Source organism: Phaethon aethereus (assembly GCF_964289735.1).
Source record: "Phaethon aethereus genome assembly, chromosome: 1".
Taxonomy (NCBI): Eukaryota; Metazoa; Chordata; class Aves; order Phaethontiformes; family Phaethontidae; genus Phaethon; species Phaethon aethereus.
The window spans coordinates 124,192,245-124,212,626 of NC_138575.1; positions in this window are offsets into that span (position 1 = coordinate 124,192,245).

A 20,382-nucleotide genomic window follows, 5' to 3' on the forward strand; every position below is an offset into this window, starting at 1 on the left:
CTCCTCTACAGCTCAAAATTTCCCTCCTCTCTTGCACCTTGTTTCAAAGATTGAATGATATGCTAATTCTGGCTTTTCATCTGCAGGTGCCGTCAGCTCCAGAGCACTGGGGCTATTTTGTGACCTGGTGTTGGAAAGTCACTATTGATGACTGTGATTTTTTTCCCTTAAACTGTAATGACAGATACAGGTGTATGTGTATGTGCACACACACACACAGAGACAGGGAGGGTGACACTCTGTTTACTCTAGGATGGGAAAAGCTATAGTTTCTAGCCTTGACTTGGACAATCACAGCTTTGTGGGAAATGATTTATATTACAGTCTTTCAAAAAGATAGGAAAGAGAAACATACAGAGACACACACAAATCTGTTATATATTCATAAATATAGTTTTATACATTTAAACCTCAATAGTGCCATTGCTGTCAGACAAAGATAACCGCACGAATGACCTTGAACGCAATAAAATAAAAGGTGATAAATACGAAACGACGATAGGTCAGCAGCACACCTGGCTGCAAGGGAGGCAAAGGGCATTCATTACTGACTGCTCCTACATTTTTCTGAGTAACCTGCGCTTTTCCCTGCAGGTGGAGCACAGCGTGAGGCTCAGGCATGCAGAAATCCCCGCGGATCCCTCCCCGCTTCCTGGAGGGAGCTGGGGCTGGGGCTGAGCCTTTAGGTGGAGCTCACGTACCGCAGCTTCTGGGAAGGGCAGAGCCGCAGCTCCTGCCGAACGCAGCTGACCTGGCCCAGCCTTGCAAGGGGAGAGCCAGGACAGCGGAGTTAGCCTCTTTCACAGCTCGGAGTTAACAACCGGGTTCCTCACAAGCTGAATAATGAGTTCTTTCGAAAGCTGTTTGAAGATGACTGTTGTCCTGCGTACACAGCGTTGACTAGTGCATATGGGACAAAAGGCTGCTGGTGGATCCACCTTGGCTAGGCTACGTTACAGGGGCTGGAGGTGGTGTGTGCACCTGGCTCCTGATGCAGGATGAGTATGGTATCTGAGACTCTTTGTGTAGGTCCACACAGCCAGGGAAGCTTCCTTCAGGTCTGCCTTGCATCCCAGTCTAAAAGGGTCCCACGGACCTTTGGCTCCAGAATGAGACATCCTATGGCCCACAAGCACAGGAGAGCCGACGCATCTGGCACTTTTTGCTGCATGGCCGCAGAAGGCTGCGTTGGGTTGCGGGATGGGGAGAGCAGCGCAGAGGCTGTGTGGCTGAGAGGAGGGCCGTCGCACAAGCAAACTGCGGTGGAAAGCATGAAGAATCAGGCTTCTGTGCAAGTTTTGTGCTCAGGAAGGGAAATCTGGCAGGCTAGCATCGACTGCAAAGTGTGTGGTTCCCACTTCTTGCCTTCCCTTCTGTGAGACCTGGTGGGTTGGAGAATGGGCAGAAGTAAGGGGAAGAAAGCTTTATGGTAGCAGCAAACCCTGAATCAGCGGACTGCAATTAAGTCACCTGTGAGGGACTGTAATTTTGTCTAACAAAGCCAGGCTTGTAAAAGCTGTGTTCATTCCACACTGTGAAGGTGATACCAGGCATGACAAAGGAAGGGCATGCATCAGCTCAGGAGGATGAAGAACCTGTGTGTCCTGGGGAGCACCAGAGGATAGCTCTAGGCAGCAGAAGGGGATAGGAATGGTCCTTAAACCTGCAAAACATGAAAAGGTAAGATCACATCACTCCACTTTTCTTATTACACGTTAAGCTGCCAGTAATATCACACCATACTCACGGAAGAGCCTGACATAACCTCAGATCTTACCCACCATTTTTTTACACTCCCAGGCCTCCTTGGATGAACAGATGTTTGGGACAGCAAACATTTTAAAAAGCAACTTTACACTGAAGTTGTCCAGCTGCCAGCTGTGGGATGGTAAAGGTCTTGCATAGATAATCGAAGAGGGATCGGGAGGTGCCAGATGCCCTGTTGAAGCTCTGGCAGTGAACGGAGAGGTTAGATTTGTAACAACTGCCCCTAGCTTGCTGCCCCAGGGCTGAACTAAAAAGTTTGGTGGTTAGAGTGAGCCTGGACTGTGGGGTCAGTGTGCAGGCGGCCCGTCCCGACGCTGCAGCTTGAGTGGTGGCATGTCTTGACAACAGAGTTACTCTAACACTCTTGTCATTTCATGAGATATCATGACTATGAGCTCTTGCTCCTTCTTGCACTTAACATAAGTTGACATGAGGTTTGGTCAGGGACAAAGCTGGTTGATAGTGTCAGTCTATGACAACTTCAGCCAGGAGAGTCTGACTTGCAGCATCTGGGTTTATGCAGCTGAGGCAACTAAAGGGGAGGCAAAGTTCAGATATTCAGTTAGCAGCCAAGGCCTTCGAAGAGCAGATTTTGTGATCCAGCTTCAGCTTCACACTTAAAGGATATTTAAGTCTTTACAGCTGAGAACCAGTGACAGGTAGAAGAGGAGACATGAAGTGATGCCTCCAAGGAAGAACTGTCTGCAGCCATGGTATAGACAAAGGACAGTCCAGAAGGGCAAAAGGCATTTGGGGCGGGGGGAACAACACAGTGAAAGAAAGCCTAAATCCAAACTAGATAGGCTTTGTAATTCTGCTGCCTGCAGAGCTGCTTTTCTTTCTTACTTTAGTGCTTGCTTATTTCAGCTGGATTCTTACAAATTCCTGGTCTTTTTCTCTACCTGTGCAAGAAAAAAAACGTTGATGTTTGTGAATATCTGTAAAATAGCAAATATTTCAGTGAGATGTTTTCCAGACAAAACTTCATTATCTGAAACTACATCTGCACCACAAATACTTCCCCATTTTGTGATCTCTCACCAGTATCCAAACCTCTCTCTTCATGTATGTAATAAGCAGTTTTAAAAGAAAATGCAGTTAGAAAGGAAACAAATTTTAACAGTGTTGCTGGCACATGCTTCTCATTCTGTTCTTATTACTTTATTTTCCCCTGCCCAGCTCCCCATTTTTTTCACGGGATAAAGCCCAATTACTAGAAATGTAAGCAACATTAGTAATTTAAGATGATCTCATAGGTCAGGGTTAAGAAGACTCACTACCCCTTTCACATGACAGATGACTACCCATTACTGTAAGTACTGAGAGCAGCAATAACAAATTCCAGTGTTGCATTACTCCAATTTGCACTGTAAATATTAGCCTTCTCACTGGTTTTCTCCTGCACTCTAAAAATGCGTACCAAAACATGGCTAGAATATACTGAATACAGACAACTGAGTCTAGAGTCAAGTCACCTGGCTAGACATCGGTGTCTACCTCTGGGTGAGCTGAGTAGCCTTCTAGAGTGAACTGACTGTCCTGACTAGGTGCCCATGGATTATCACAGGAGGTTAGCATATTATTGCATGGACAGACATCTTCTCCTGTCTTAACCTGCAAGCTGCATCCACCTGCTATTTCATTCTTCAGAAAAAAAGAGCAATTTCATTACTATAACTTCTTACTTTTGCTATAAGTCTTATTGCAGAAGTCACAGGTACAGATCAATATACCGTACACACAAAAAAGGAAGGATAATTTTAACTCAGAGAACACAGATCCAGGTATAACCACAGAGCAGCTGTGGAGATCAATAGGAGTCACACTGATCCTTTTAACGTAGTCTCTCTAATGATATCTTCATAAACGAAATGAGGAAACATGGTCTAGATGGAACTTCTAAGAGGTGAGTAAGCAACTACTGTCAGAGAGTGGCTACTAGTAAGCACTGTCAAAACAGGAGATCACATCAGTTGAAGCCCTTCATATTTTCACTGACAAGCGAAATGATAGAATAGAGAGGGTGCTTACTGTATATGCACGTGGCATTAAGCAGGAGGGACTGCAAATACAAATTCAAAGCAATTCTGACAAATTGAAGGTACTGCCTAAAGTAAACAGAAGGAAGATCTGAAAGGTGCAGCAGATAGGAAAGATTAATCAGCTGTACAAATACAAACCTTCACCAGGAGGAGATACAAGGGTTATGGTGGGTCACAGCAGAGCATAAGTCAATAACATCATGTTGTTACGAGAAAGCTAAATGCGATACTTGGCGGCATCATGAGGTACCTGAAGCAATCCTTCCATATTTTTCAGTGTTAGTAAAGCTTCAGCTGTGGTCAGTTTAGAGCTTAGGAAAGATGTTCACTGAATGTAGAAAGTATTAGAGGAGAGAAATTCTAAAGTCAGAGGGCACGAAAACATAGCCTATAAGAAAGAACTGAAGGAAGCGGGTTATATAACCTAGAGAAGAGAAGGCTGAGGGAAAATCTACTGAAATCATTAAAATATGCAAAAAACAGCTGCAGGGATTAGATTCCTAATATCCATAATGAAAAAACATTCTTACACAGAACATAATGAAGCACTGGAAAAGATTGCAGTAGGTGGCTGTTAAGACATATTCTTAGGTGCCTATAAGAACATTTTAGATAACAGTTTAAGTATAGTCAATCCTACCTCTGGATGGTGCAGTGAATTAGATGATCTCCTCAGGTCTCTTTCCATGCCCCTGAGTGTAATAGTGCGTCACGACCATTTTGTCACAATATCTTTCTCTTGGGTAAGTTCATGATGCATGACCCATGAGGAGAGGGTTAAAAAAAGTGTGCCACTAAACTAAGCAGAGGAGGTCAAGGCATGTGTCCTCATTGCAGGGTCTGCTGCAGAAAAATTATGTCAAAGTGATGATCTGATCGGGAAGCAGAAAAGGAGAGTCACTTGTAAGGGGCCATCGAAACTGAGCTAAAAAGACAGTAGAGCTGCAATGTTTTGAAACAGTAAATATAGCGTGAATTTATTTCACATAACGGGGCAGCTTGCAGAGAGGCTTGGCAATGTTTGGCTAGTTAAAGTATAGGTTAAGGAAGCCTATTTGTCCTGACTGTTTTTTGGCAAGAGGAAATCTAGCTTTAGCTTGCAGCTGCCGCTGCAGATGCCTGTAGAGCTGAGGTAGATTTAACCCAGTCTTGAACACACCTCTGCATCTGCTTTTACCCTTTTTTCCTCCACTTTTTTCTCTCCAAGAGTGACTCGGTTCTGTTTCTCCTGGTTTACATTTTTACTCCTGTTCTAGTTTATACTCTGCACATTCCAAAGACATTAAAATATTTGTCACGTAGCCAGGAGGCTTAGAAATCTGAGGCTTGAAGTCAGGTCCTTGACACAGCCAGTATCAACGCTAATGCTTCCTTACTATAATGCTCCAGCAATAAACAGATATGCTGCCGGTCCAAAGTACAGTGTCAAGACCATAAGAAATAAGATACCTTGGTTTTGAATAAAGGAGCAGAGGCTTATGCTTTATAGCCATGAAGGTATAAAGGAAAGATGATGCCGAAAAGGCAGGGAAAAAGGTGCTTTGAAACCTCAGAAAACACCCCAAGAGAAAATATTTTGAGGGGAGAAGGTAGTGGCGAGGCATAGGGATATGACTTGTAACTACAATGCAAAAAAAAGATGTAAATGCTGGTTCCATAGAGAATAGGCATATGGAGCTACACTGACTACCAGGGCAGTTGTCTCCTGGGAGTCTCTGGTGAAGGTGTGTGAGGGACCGCAGCCTTTCCCTGAGTGAGCTTTGCTGTGTGTAAGCCTCAGCAAAAGCCCTATCGCTCTGAGATCCCAATTCAGGAGGCTCCTGGGCAGCTTCGCTGGCTTCTTGTAACGCAGTATCACCTTTTACTAACCCTGTTTTTCAATAGAACTGATCAAAGCAAGTACTTCCACTTTGAAGGAGAGATGATTATGCTTTCCTTCTGTTGTCCACCCCCCCAACCCCAGCTGAAGAGGGAATTAGTTGTGTGTTCCCTGCTTTCCTGCATACTTATCTGTGCTCCTGGAACAGCCGTCTTTCAACTCAAGCAACATTAAAATTCTTCCTCCTGAATTCAAAGACAAGCTAGCAGGGAAAAAAAACCCAAACAAACACAACACAAAAGCAAACCTTCAGTTGCACCAGGAAGGAGCGAGGGCCAATTCCTCATCCTCCGGATTCAGCAGAGTACTTCATCATACAACATAAAGATGTGCCACGCCATGGTTTTTCTGGTTTTAGGTTTGTAAGGTTTCTTTCCCCTGTCTGCACTGACAAGACAGCAGCAAGAGTCTGCTGGACACTCCTTTGCTACCTTTCAACATCTGAGGCAATGAGCAGCTCCATGTGGCCTGGTGTTAAGCTCCATCCAGCTGTATTTTACAGGCTGGCTGGAGTGTGAGAGGCAACAAAGAAACAGGACGATTGTGGGGAGCTCTTCTCTTTCTTGTGCCAAGTGTAAATTCTTCAGTCACAAAGAGACTGCAGTTACATAGTCTGAGGGGAACAGAAATGCCCCTTATAGCTCATGAACATGTATGACCTATGGACCATTTTGGACAATAACTATGATCCAGAACATGACCAATGTTAGCAAGAAGATAGGGTGACATTATCGTAGTTTATTTGAAGATTACTTCATCTGCAATCTGTCTTGAAATCACTAAGGTTATGAACCTTCTGGAGAAGTACACACCAGCCGGTAGAATTCTTTGCCTCTATCTCATTTAACTCATAGAACCACAGAATCACAGAATCATTAAGGTTGGAAAAGACCCTTAAGATCATCAAGCCCAATCATCAACCCAACATGACCATGCCCACTAAACTGTGTCCTGAAGTGCCACTTCTACATGTGTTTTGAACACTTCCAGTGATGGTGACTCCACCATCTCCCTGGGCAGCCTGTTCCAATGCTTGACCACTCTTTCAGTAAAGAAATTTTTCCTAATATCCAATCTAAACCCCCCCTGGTGCAACTTGAGGCCATTTCCTTGTCCTATCGCTAGTTACTTGGGAGAAGAGACCAACACCCATCTCACTACAACCCCCTTTCAGGTAGTTGTAGACAGTGATAAGGTCTCCCCTCAGCCTCCTCTTCTCCAGGCTAAAATTGCCATGGCCTTTTCAAATGCCAGCACTGAAACTTTTTCTGTACTGAGATCTGAGTGCAGGGTGTATTCAGGCTCTGAGGCTTCATAGGACTACCGTAAAAACCAGAATGTATTTTTTAATTGTATTCTGAGGTGTCATTCTGATTTTGCTGGATTATGAATCATCATTGAGTATCAGACAAATCTACCAAAGCTATACACATAGAAGAAAAAATTAACCTCATTGTTGATAAAACTGGAGATTTTCTTTTTCCTGCTTCATACATTTAAACCAGGTTGTTTTATCACTTTTATTATAAATAAAAACAGCTTCTCTGACTCCTGGCAAGCAACATATGTGCTTCTCCCCTCCTTTCCTCTTCCTCAGGGTCTGATACTTTGATGGGAGCATGATTAGATATTGGAAAAGAGGAATCTTGCTAGAACAGGACCAATGTCAAGAGAATGTAATAAAAGACCACACTGTTCACATGAAAGAGAACAAACGGGTGCTTCATTCATAGCTGTGACACATCACCTCTTTTTGCTTGCCTGTTCAAAAGCAAATAGTGACATTTTGTCTTACCTTGAACACAGATCAAAATGCTAACAAGATGAAATATCTATCAAATAATGAGGTCTGTGATACAAATTGTTAATCTTATAATATTCCTCTACAGTATTTATTTCAGTTACAAATATTTACAAGTAATTCCTCTTGTACAACACTAATAATGTTGAAATACAACTGCAGTTAGAATCATAGAATCATAGAATAGTTTGGGCTGGAAGGGACCTTTAAAGGCCATCTAGTCCAACCCCCCTTCAACCAGATCAGGTTGCTCAGAGCCCCATCCAACTTGACCCTGAATGTTGCCAGGGATGGGGCACCTACCACCTCTCTGAGCAACCTGTGCCAGTGTTTTACCACCCTCAATCTGAAAAACTTCTTCCTTAGATCTAGTCTGAATCTCCCCTCTTTTAGGATAAAACCATTACCCCTTGTCCTATTGCTACAGGCCCTGCTAAAAAGTCTGTCCCCGTCTTTCTCATAAGCCTCCTTTAAGTACTGGAAGGCTGCAATAAGGTTTCTCTGGAACCTTCTCTTCTCCAGGCTGAACAACCCCAACTCTCTCAGCCTGTCCTTGCAGGAGAGGTGTTCCATCCCTCTGATCATTTTGGTGGCCCTCCTCTGGACCTGCTCCAACAGGTCCATGTCTTTCCTGTGCTGAGGGCTCCAGAGCTGGATGCACGACGCCAGGTGTGGTCTCACCAGAGCGGAGCAGAGGGGCAGAATCCCCTCCCTCGACCTGCTGGCCACGCTGCTTTGGATGCAGCCCAGGATAGGGTTGGCCTTCTGGGCTGCTAGCGCACATTGCCGGCTCATGTCCAGCTTCTCACCCACCCGTACCCTCAATCCTTCTCGGCAGGGCTGCTCTGATCCCTTCATTGCCCAGCCTGTACTGATACCAGGGGTTGCCCCAACCCAGGTGCAGGACCCTGCACTTGGCCTTGTTGCACCTCATCAGGTTCACACAGGCCCATTCCTCGAGCTTGTCCAGGTCCCTCTGGATGGCATCCCATCCCTCAGGTGTGTCAGCCGCACCACTCAGCTTGGTGTCATCTGCAAACTTTCTGAGGATGCACTCAATTACACTGTCTATGTCACTGATGAAGATATTAAACAGTACTGGTCCCAGTACTACAGCCTATGACTAATATTACTGCTGGATAGGACGGGACTAATGCTAACTGCAGCATAGATGCAGTGACAGCTCTCTTCTGAAATACACTGTTTGATGCTGTGTGTGGCATGCCTGAATTTTAAGCTATAGCTTGCATCTGAAAGAACTGGAAGTATTTCTTCACAGTAAGACATTCAACTCTTACACTATTTCTAGTGGATAGAACTGAGGAATGAACTTCACATCAGACAGCAAAAGACAGACATTTATTTTACAGAAAAGCCTTCTTTTTTAAAATATCTCTAATCATAATCAAAACAATTCCTCTCAGAAAGAATTTTGTTCCATACTTAGGAATTAACAATATAATTTAAATATTATGCTGTATCATTAAGCTCTCCCCAGACATAAATATTCATTTGTATTTTATTTTCACTCCTCCATAACACCCAGAGGTTACAGAGTCTGGCATTCTTTGCTTGTTGATTTCCAGATTTTTTTATCCCTAAGGCCCATATCACCTCTTAGAATTTCTGTAGCAACTACGCATCTTCAGCACAGTTTTAATTTGAAATACTGCGAAGGTGATGTTAACTCCATGGTCATCTGCAGATCATTTGCCGCAGTGTCACACAACACCATGCTTTGAAGACAATTCCTCAGGATTCGTTTACAGGGTACAAAGAGTAATTTCCTTCAAAATTCAGAATGACAGTATTTGGTAGCTAATAGGCAACACCATTATCTCTGGAACAGGTCCGTGTTCAGGATGCATTTTACAGTTGCTAGAATGATGAAGACCAGCAGGCTATGAATGTTGGAAAACTGTTTTAAAGAAATTACACGGTTATTGCCCATGACATCATATTATCTAACCTTGGTCATTTGGGGAAAGATTATTCTGAATGCACAGTGCCATCTTAAGACATAAACCCCAGAGCCAGGTTCCAATGTTCCCAAGCTTAAAAAGGTCCTCAAATCCAACAGTGAGTGCCCTGGCTACATAACTTACTGTATGCCTGCAAGATTATCCACAGAGGAACCGTGCTCTGGGTCTGCAGAATCCCCGTGCTTACCTTTATTGGAGCATGTCCTACCCACAGGTGCCATACCTGTTTCTGCGATCATTGGTCAACGCTCATCTAGAGCTCAGAACACTTTGCACAGGCTGTTATCACGAATACTTTTCAGAGGGGGTTGAAAACAAATTACAGCTATTTCTAATGGAGAAATCAATTAACATCGAACAGCTCTCATGATCATATTCCATGTCTGGATCAATTAAATGCCACTACATTTACTCCTCTAGAGCACCCATGCCAACATTTGTGCTATCTTAACCTCCTGTCACCATAAAGTCTTTCATCTAAGCTTTATCTGCATTTCACTGTGTGCTGTTTGTTGCCAAAGTCTTGTAACCTCAACCTCTTTTTCAACCACGGCAAACCACTGTGAAAGTAGGTATAGCAACACTGCTATATCGCAGCAAGATGAGAACTAGACACAAAACTTCACAACACAGTTTAGAGGGCATGAACACTGTTTACTTTATAAAGGCTTGTGCAAAGGAGCACATGACATGGAAAATTCCAGGCATGATCTTGGGAGAGAGAAATGAAACTTTTAGATAGAGCAGAGTTCCCTGCCTGAGTCTGTTGTGTTCAGAGTCTGTTGTGGTTTAAGGCATGACTGCCATCTCCCTTTCCATTCAGAGCGGCCAGAAAGACTGTCCAAATGAACAACAGCACTGCTTATTTTGCTGGGTTCCTTTACACTTTCTTTGGCCAAAGTCTCACTATTTCCTCACGTGGATTAGCAATGTGTTCAGGATCAGCACCACCTGAAACAGTGTGAATGCAGCCACCATCCTGGCTTCGGGAGGCCTCTCTGACCCTCCAACACAGAGCTAATGTGAAACCTGCGAGTTAATCTCTGACTTTTTGATCAACCTGAGTAAATACAGACACTACCAGCCATCCCAGCTCTGCAACACAGTTTGCAGTAGTAGGGAACCTAGAAGACAGCTTTATGCATAGTGATCTCCTAGGGACATGAAAATGGTGCTGGCTTTCCCCGGGAGACAGCTCAAGGGCAGAACAGAGGGTTTTAAGAGTTTGACTCCCAGCTATATAATTCAGTGGCTACTGGCTAACTTCTGCAAGATCTCTCACCACTCACCATGGGACCAAGTCTACGGAGCCCAGGCCCCAGCACTGGAGTGCTAATCCATGCTGTGCAACACCTTTTTCAGAGGAAAACCTATACTCATTTCTCAAGGTAATAATATTTTATAATGCAGTGACAGACAGTGTTCATGGGGATATGGCTACTGAGTGCCAGGTTAAAAGGTACAGGTACATCAAAGAATCTCACTTCAGAATACATTCCCTTATTAAGCAAGCCTCATGGTTATTTAATATTTACAGTCCCAGAGCCTCCTATGAAAATGTCAAGATTTTTCTCAGAAATACCATATATATTTGTTAATTAATCATAGCGTGTTTACTTTGCTTATCTCTACTATTTTTATTGGTCAGTCAATCCCAGACAAAATGCTGACTATTCTAATGAACTCAGGGTATTTGAAATCACTAACCAATATTCAAAAGGCCATTTCTTTGCGGTATTGTCTATACATATTGTCCAAGTATGAAATTATGCAAATATACTTTGTTTATTAAAATCTTACATCAGTGCTAAGGCATTTATGACTGTGAATTCATAAGACCTGACTGATGGAATTACTTCAATTGCTTCACTTGACTGACATAACTTAAAAGTCACATTTATTTGCCAGAAGAATTACCAGATGAGATACTTCTTGTACCTTTGTCCAGGTATCTCTAGACAGTTTCCAATTCCAGAAACCTATGTGGTTTAGACAAAAGTCTGTTTAACTTCAGTGAACTTCTTGCACACATGAATGTTCTTTTCATCTAAAATCATGCATGAAAAGCAAACCAGTTTTTTCAAACACAGAAATTTTATAATAGCAATAAAACCCATAACACAGTCTCTCAGAAAACAGCCCCTGACACCAGTATGAATCTCTCCACTGACTCTGACATTCATCAGAACAAGACCACAAAATACACTGGTGATCAGAAATACATCAAGCAAAAAAATGTGGCAGAAGTTGCAGATGGCTACAAACTAGCCCCTCACACCACAGTCTGCAATACTAAAAAAATCCAAACAATGAAACTTATTTTGTGACCTGTCTCCAAACTGGCAGAGAGACAATAGAGGATGAGCCAACCCACAGCTGAACTAGCCATATACACAACATAAACAAGAGCAGTAAGCAGTGCTACCGTATTCAAAAAGAGGTCATAGCAGTTCCCCTGACCATTATGCTTATATCGCAGATACATGCAGGTAATGGGAATAAAGACTGAAGAAGTTAGGTCTTACTGAGTAAGAGTAGAGAATCCCAACAACGGGGAACCAGAAGAAAATAATGCAAAACAAAGAAGACCAAAAGGATATTAGGGGAGCAGGAGAGACTTCAAAAAGAGTATAGACTCAAATCAGTGCATGGTCTGATTCCAGGGCATCATTTGGAGTCCTAATAGAACATTTAAAATAAAAAGATGTCTGTGTGAACAAGCAAAGCAGACAGAAATAGCTTTGCAGAGTACTCCACTGCAAGTGCCTGCATACAATGAGTTACACATCACCATCAGGTATCGACCATGCCCCAGAAGGTCATGAGAGAAAGCAATGGCCACTGCATACAGAAAGGAGGCAATCAATCAAATGCACACCATGGCTCAGGACCAAGATTTTAATCCCAACAGAGAAGATGCAGAAAGCTCACCTTGATTTTGTCTGCCATCCACTGTGAAATGATGATTGCCAGAAGATGAAGAATCACTGCAATTCTTCTCTCAAGCATGCAGAGAGTAGGGTCAAGTATTTGAACATGACAAGCTTCTGTTTTCACACTGCAACTGGACGGTTAATGATATTCTAGATGATATTCTGACTCAATAATCTAGTTCATGAAGATAGAGCCAGGACCTGGTGAGGTAAAATAGCTTAGGTAAATTAGTTAAAGTTGCTCTCAGCCCTGACAATTCCATTCCATGCAGTCACCAGCAACAAGAAACTAGATCTCCTTGAGCTGAGGAATGGGGCAGAGACAAGGTCCCCTGGTGCTGTCCAGCTGGTTGCTCATCTCTGTGAAGTACCAACATTTTAAAATATCCTTTCTAGTACTGACCACCTCTAAAATCTACCTTTTGTGAAACATAACCCACAGTAACAATAACTGCATGCTGGCTACCTCATGAAACCAAAATACTGCTCATGAGAAATGTGAGAGGAGATCAAATAATATTTTTATCTGAAAGTATTTTTCAGTGTCTGTATGTGACAGCAGTTAAAATTCTGATGTATCTAAACTCAAAATATTTTTATTTCTTTGAAACTAGAAGATAGGCTTCTGTAGATCTGTATACATAAAGTGAATGCAGCAGGCTCATTTTGCAGAAAACAAAGAGACTTATGACTGATCCTAGCTGCACTGTAGAGAAGTGCTAATATAAAAAAAACACCTTTGCAAGCTAGGCTTTTTAAAATAACCAAGCATTTCGAAAGAAGCAAGCTATAAAATGGAAGACAATAAGTGAAGACGGACCTAAATACTTAGGGAAACAAAAAATACCATGAAGACAATATGAAAAGCCCTGCTTATTGTTAGACTGAGATTCTATGGGGTTTTAACTATTGTACATCTAGTAAGTGGATGCATATGTATTTTTTTAATTCTCTGGAGGAGGTTTGTCTTTTATGGAAAGTTAAAGGAAGTATACAAAGAAAAGATGATGAGGAGCTGGACTTGGAAATTTATAGAGTAATTAAGGATTTTGGAGAAAGTTTAGGCCTGAAAAGAATGAAAACTGTGTATACAATAGGAAGGAAAAATAACATGAGTATGGAAAATTTACCCCAATCCTCAAAGAACAGGATCAAGTCCTGACCCCAGAGGATTTAGTACAGAAAGATTTGGATTAAACTCAGCACTTTGCAATGCCAAGATTTTGAATGTTTAGAAAACACAGAGTGCAAAGAACAATTATAAGAGAAAAACTTGATTCTGGTCCAGCATACAAGCTAATGCTGTTTGTGTCTGCGGGTGCTTAAAATCTGTGCTATGAGGTTAACAATTAGCAAGGCCCCAGTCTTCTTATGTAAAGGGGTTCTCCGCACCCATTCAGGAAGCTGTATCAGCTTTGCTTCAGGGCACGGAGGGGCACTAATGAACGGCACAGAGGATGAGCAGGACAACACAGGCCTTTGCAGAGGTAGTCCTAGCCTTCACAGAAGAGCAAGGAACCAACTCATCTTGAAGTCACAACCTGCTGCTGCTTCTCAGGAGCAAAGGCAAGATCCTATGGTCTGTACAAAATAATCTGAGTGATAAATTTTCAGGGAAGATCTGTATTAGTTTCTCATCTGGAGACCTCATCTGGAGTATTGTGTCCAGTTCTGGGCTCCCCAGTTCAAGAGAGACAGGGAACTTTTGGAGCGAGACCAATGGAGGGATGATTGAGGTATCAGGAAAGGCTGAGAGCCCTGGGGCTGTTTAGTCTGGAGAAGAGAAGGCTGAGAGGCGACCTCATCAATGTCTACAAATATCTGAAGGGTGGCTGTCAGGAGGATGGAGCCAGTCTCTTTTCAGTAGTGCCCGGTGACAGGACGAGGGGCAATGGGCACAAACTGCAGCACAGGAAGTTCCATCTCAACAAGAGGAAAAACTTCTTTACTGGGAGGGTGACGGAGCACTGGAACAGGCTGCCCAGAGAGGTTGTGGAGTCTCCTTCTCTGGAGACCTTCAAAACCCGACTGGACATGTTCCTGTGCAACCTGCCCTAGGTGATCCTGCCTTGGCAGGGGAGTTGGATCAGATGATCTTCAGAGGTCCCTTCCAACCCCTACCAGTCTGTGATTCTGTGATTCTCTTTTTCTTCTAGGTTAGAAGTATTAGCACTTCTGCCACCTTCACTGAAGAACTCTATGAGTAGCTCTTTGCTCCCTAGGTACATAAATGGAGTGGAACTTAGTTCACTAGTTCTAATCATCTGAAAGTTTATCTAGTCTAAATCAATTAGTTAAGTGTCCTTGGAGAGAGCCAGGCTTCTCAGGAGAAAACTTGTCCCACCTCCCACCCATTGTTCTTGCACCAATGGCTCTGTGTGCTCAGGAGTAATGTGTTTACATTCACTCATTGCTTTTACTAATAGGCTTAATCTTGTAGCTTTTATATTTAATGATCAGTCCTACTTTGAATGGAATCTGACTGATAGAATATTCAATTTTTGCTTATTAGCTCTAGATTAATGTCAGACTGTTGTATGTTGGCTTAAAAACCTTGGCTATTAATGTTTAGCCTCTCGAGTTAACAGTTGCTGCTAATCAAGATACATTTCTGTCATGGCTGATGCTGCTGTAGGGCGAAGGAATGGACTAGACAAACTCCTGAGACTCCTTGCAGCAGTTTTCCTTCATTGGAAAGCCTGGCATGGAGCTTATGCTCATTTAATTGTACAGTATTTCAAAATCACTGACATGTGCTTTCACAATTTCTGCACTGATTGCGTTAGAGAAATTTGAAATTATGTAAAATATATGTTTAAAAATGTATTTAAATCTGCCTGTCTTCTGTAACATCAGTATTCAGCAGACATGAAGGTACTAACCAGAAGAACAGCATGACTTGGTTGCAGACTAGAGAGGTAGCAAGCCATGTTCTCCCTACCTTCAAGGGTTTCTCCACCACAAAACAGTAAGGTACTACATGCACCAAATTCACTAGGTGCCTGAAAGCAACAAGGTCTCAATGTGTGCTCGTGGCTGATGGAAGACACAATCTTGCTCTTCACAGCCAAGCTTTTTGTCATCTTTGCCTTAGCAGTTTCTCTGTATGTGATGGCAATGTCCTAAGGTTGTATCTAGGCTTACCTGTGCTCCTGAGTCTGAACCTCTGACCATCAAACAGCCTAAAACCTGTCAGGTCCTTGTGCCGTGACCCCAATTATGAAGATCTGGGACACACTGTCATGTGCCATGATGTCCACCTAGCCTGTGTGCCCGGGCTTCCTCCCTGTATGGTAGGGGATGGTGGCAGTGGCTGGATGATGGGAGGCAGGACTAATGCCCAGAGCTCACTGCTGTGGACCTGGTGCAGTGGGAGTTTGGATCCAGACCCAGGAATTTAGAAGAATTCCTGGCTCAGATCATATCGCTGTTGCTGAAGCACCCTAGCGATGTAGGTGCTAATATAGCTTGTGGGTAACAGAGGAATCCATTCCGATGCCTTGATTAAAGGTGATGTCAACATGTATTACCTGCCAGCAGGAAATTTCAGAAGTGAAAACTGGCTTGTCCTGAAGCAGAGACTTTCCCATTGAATACGATGAAGAGAGACTGTAACGCGTAACAAACAAAAAGCTGGCTTATTAAATGCACTGCTTTTTAAGGAGCAGAAGCTGAGAGGATGTGTAATTTAAAATGCCGCACTGTGTTTTTACCAGCCACTGACCAGAGAGTCATGAATCACGTGCCTAAATTCTACCTCTTAGTCTTCGTAAATTTGGAGATCTTTGGCTTTGACCCCTACTTCATCTACTTCCCACTAATTTCTCAAAATTTAGTCCAAGGCTGTCAGTACATCATCTACCAGACACTATAGCTATTTATGTCACCACATTGTCACAGTGTTTAAGTGCCTAACAAAATTTATGAAAACAATAGACTTCATCTCAGATGAGTTCTCTTCCAAGGTGAGAAAATGTGGAGGCACTCAGTTGCTCTGTTGTCTCAGAAAGTTTGCTTTGCTTTTAACATTATGCATTCAAAGGATAATGCACCATAAAGGCAGAAGGCTCTTTATCTGTTTAATTAGTTAGAACCACATGGGATGAAAGAAGAAATGAGGCCAATAAAAAAGAGACAAAATCCTAATATAATTAGAAGAGAAGGTTCCAAACAAAAAAAAATCTTTATGCCATTGAAGAGGCTTTATTAGGATTATGTCCTTTATTAGGACCACTTTGGTCATACCTGTTGAAAAGACATACTTTTGGACTGAGACAGGTGTATAAAAGGATAGTTTAGGATTGTTTAGGATCAGCAAATGTGTATCACAGTGTGTGAGGATACTAAAGTGCTTGACAAGCATCAACACTGCAAACAGAAAAGCAGAAAAAGGAACATGGTATCTGTTTAAATGCATCATGGTATAAACATTTTGGAAGCAGAAGCTACTAAGATGAAAAAGATCAACCTTTGAAACAGACTTATTTTGAGAGAGAGGACAGGAAAACTACCGACTTTGCTTTGGGAGAGGTTTGCTTGCTCTAGACAGAGCTAGATTTATTCATTAGAAGGATTGTATAATGTGTCCATGATGATAGAAAAGTAGACTTAATGACACAGATGTTTGCTCTGTTGCATCTCAACAGAAGCCCTTTGAGGGCTTCGTGCTCTCAAACACTCCCATGGACCTTCACGTGCACGTGCCTCCAGGGCATGCACCATGTACCCTCAATTGCAGGCGATACAGCCCTCTGTTTCAAAACACATTAAAAAAAAAAAAAATTGTTCCTTAGAGCCACAGGAGGAAGATAGGTACCAGAGGAATTCCAGGAATAAGTGTTATATATTGTGCACACTGGGAATCTGTGGCACTTGGAATTAAGTACTGTCATGGTTTAGCCCCAGCCGGCAACTAAGCCCCACGCAGCCACTCACTCACTCCCCCACGGTGGGACGGGGGAGAGAATCAGAAGAGTAAAAGTGATGAAAGTCATGGTTTGAGATAAAGACAGTTTAACAGGTAAAGCAAAAGCCACGCACACAAGCAGAGCAGAACAAGGAATTCATTCACTGCTCCCCATGGGCAGGCAGGGGTTCAGCCATCTCCAGGGAAGCAGGGCTCCATCACGCATAATGGTTTCTTGGGAAGACAGACGCCATCACTCTGAACGTCCCTCCACCCCTTCCTCCTTCTTCGTCCCAGCTTTATATACCGAGCATGATGTTATATGGTATGGAATATCCCTTTGGCCAGCCTGGGTCACCTCTCCTGGCTGTGTCCCCTCCCAGCTCCCCGTGCACCCCCAGGCTGCTCGCTGGCAGCCCAGCACGAGAAGCTGGACTGTCCTTGACTGCTCAGCAACAACCCAAAACATCAGCACCTTATCAACATTTTCTCATCCCAAATCCAAAACATAGCCTCACACCAGCCTCTGTGAAGAAAAGTAACTCTACCCTGGCTGAAACCAGGACAAGTACATAGATGTAACCACAGCTACCCTTGCAACAGCCCAAATAAAATTACCCACTTCTGCTTTTGAAATAGCCTTCCCTACCTTTCAGTGTTTCATATGGGGTTTGAAATAATCTCTACAACTATTATTTCTGACAGCCATTTGATAATTGTGTGTGTCTCAGTATGAAGAGGTCGTGGAGTTTGATTTAACCATCCTTGAATCAGATTCTTTTAATCAGAGTAAGAATATGTATTTCTGAGCAGAAAATAAAAAATGGCATCTTCTATCAATTCAGTCTCATCAGTCTCCCAGTAACTTTTTATTCAGGTTCTTTGGAGACACCTCTTTCTCTCTTCTCCATTAGCCACTTCTTTCAAAGATAAGGAATTTCACCCTGTAAATGATCAGCCATGTAGCATTGCTTCCTTCAGGCAGGGCAGGTATCACTCAGATATTTATGACACTTTAATGAGGCAAAGGTTCTTGTCTTCACATATCTTCTAGGTAGAAATGCAATAATAAAAGTAAAAACGTAGATGGCCTCATTAGACTGCTTTCTTTAGTAAGAAGTTGATACATATATGGCCTTCACAAGGAAGATATCACATCTAAAAGTACACAAAAAGGGCAAGCAAGCAGCTAGGCAAAGATCTAGAGAACAGAACTCAGATAAGGAATGAGAGCGATAGAGAAAAACGGGGTAACAGGCAATAAATTTTTTTCACAAATTTTCATAATTTTTTTACGCAAAAGATAAGTTTGATCAAAGCAGACTTCACCAGCACGAAATAGAATCAAATGTCTAAAATTATCTGGAAGTGCAGTTCCAGATACAGTACCTAACCACAGTTACGATATTCATAACTACAGTGATGAAATGAGACCCAAATCTCATATACAATAAAATATCCTAGATGTTAAACATATTAGGTATGGTAATGCAGCTTACTGCTGACCCCATCAAAAGGAATATATGTACTAGCTAACTACTTCTTAGGACTAGCATCCTCAGAAAGAACTCCAGTTCAAGTTCTGAAGTATATTGGTTGATTTCTCACATTCAGAAAATTAAAAGTGAATGAAAAAAAAGTGCACAGACAAAAGACAAATAAATTAGGGCCACTGCCCTCTCCTCTTCCTCGTTTACTCCTTTTTCTTCTCCCCTTATCTACCCTGATCTCTCCTTTTGCCAGCAACCAGCCTGAACTTCAGAAATATAAATGTAGCATTCTGCTAAGCGTATAAAGAAACAGTACCACATGTCCCTTGCCTTGTAATGAATTTCCTTGTACATTCCAAGAGGTGACCTGGTCCTCCAGACGACGGCTCAATCCCTAGCACTCTGATATCCCTTGCCCCTCTGGCATGCCTCCTCCCAGTCAGAACAGAAAATACTCATGATCATAGAGGAATCGCATTCCCAAACAATAAGTGCTGCATGTGTTTTATGGGTAACCACTGCTGCAATTATTAATCTAATAGTCACAAAGTAATAAAGATATCAGGTAAATCAAATGAAAATGTCATACTTCAGATATTGAGAACTGTGATAGGTATTTACTCTTTCTCTAGGTTTTTGGTTTTTGTTTGTTTTTTTAATTTAATTTAATCTTTCCTTTAACCCAAAGTTCCCCTTATGCTGAAATCATGGGGTTTAGTTCACTAGTTCTTCAGGTTCTTCATCCTAAAGGCTGGACTTTATCTGTCAGTTGGCACACAGCTTGGACAAATACTGTGTAAGATACAAGGAGAGGAGGTATCCTGGTGAAAAGGGCTGGAAAAGGAATTAAAAAAAGGGCAGGAGAAGTATGGAGAGCACATCTTTAGGGCATGAGAGATGAAGCAGAGCTGAGGAGGAAAGTGAGGTGGAAGCATATGGAATTTTATTTTAATGGAAGAAATGTTTTATTATAAGGGTGGTGAGACACTGGAACAGGTTGCCCAGAGAAGTTGTGGGTGCCCCATCGCTGGAAGTGTTCAAGGCCAGATTGGATGGGGCTCTGAGCAACATGATCTAGTGAAAGGTGTCCCTGCCCATGGCAGGGGTAGTTGGGCTAAATGATCTTCAAAGGTCCCTTCCAACCTAGACCATTCTGTAAGTCTTACAAAAAATATAAGGGAACAGAGAACGCTTATTAGACAGTATACTTTTAAGATGAAGGGTAGTTCATCCTGGAGTATCATGAAGATGCTAGAGCCTTAGCACTGGACATTAAACTTAGTGCCCACAAACAGTGTCATCCACCGTGCGCGAGATACAGGGTACAGGTCTTCTAGCAAACCAAGCATGCCCAGGACACATGCTCAGGCAGTGCCCTGTGATGACCTTACTGTCCGTTAGCACACCTCCTGGCGCTGTTTGGCCCGGGCCACCTAGCACAGTGGCACACAGTGCCTGGGCAGGACACAGGGAACAGCACAGAGCAGGAACTGCTCCCAGCAGTGAAAGAGAGGATGGGTCCATGAATGATTATTAGCTTTGCAGACAGTTGATCTAGACCTATTTTTATTCTGCTTCCCGA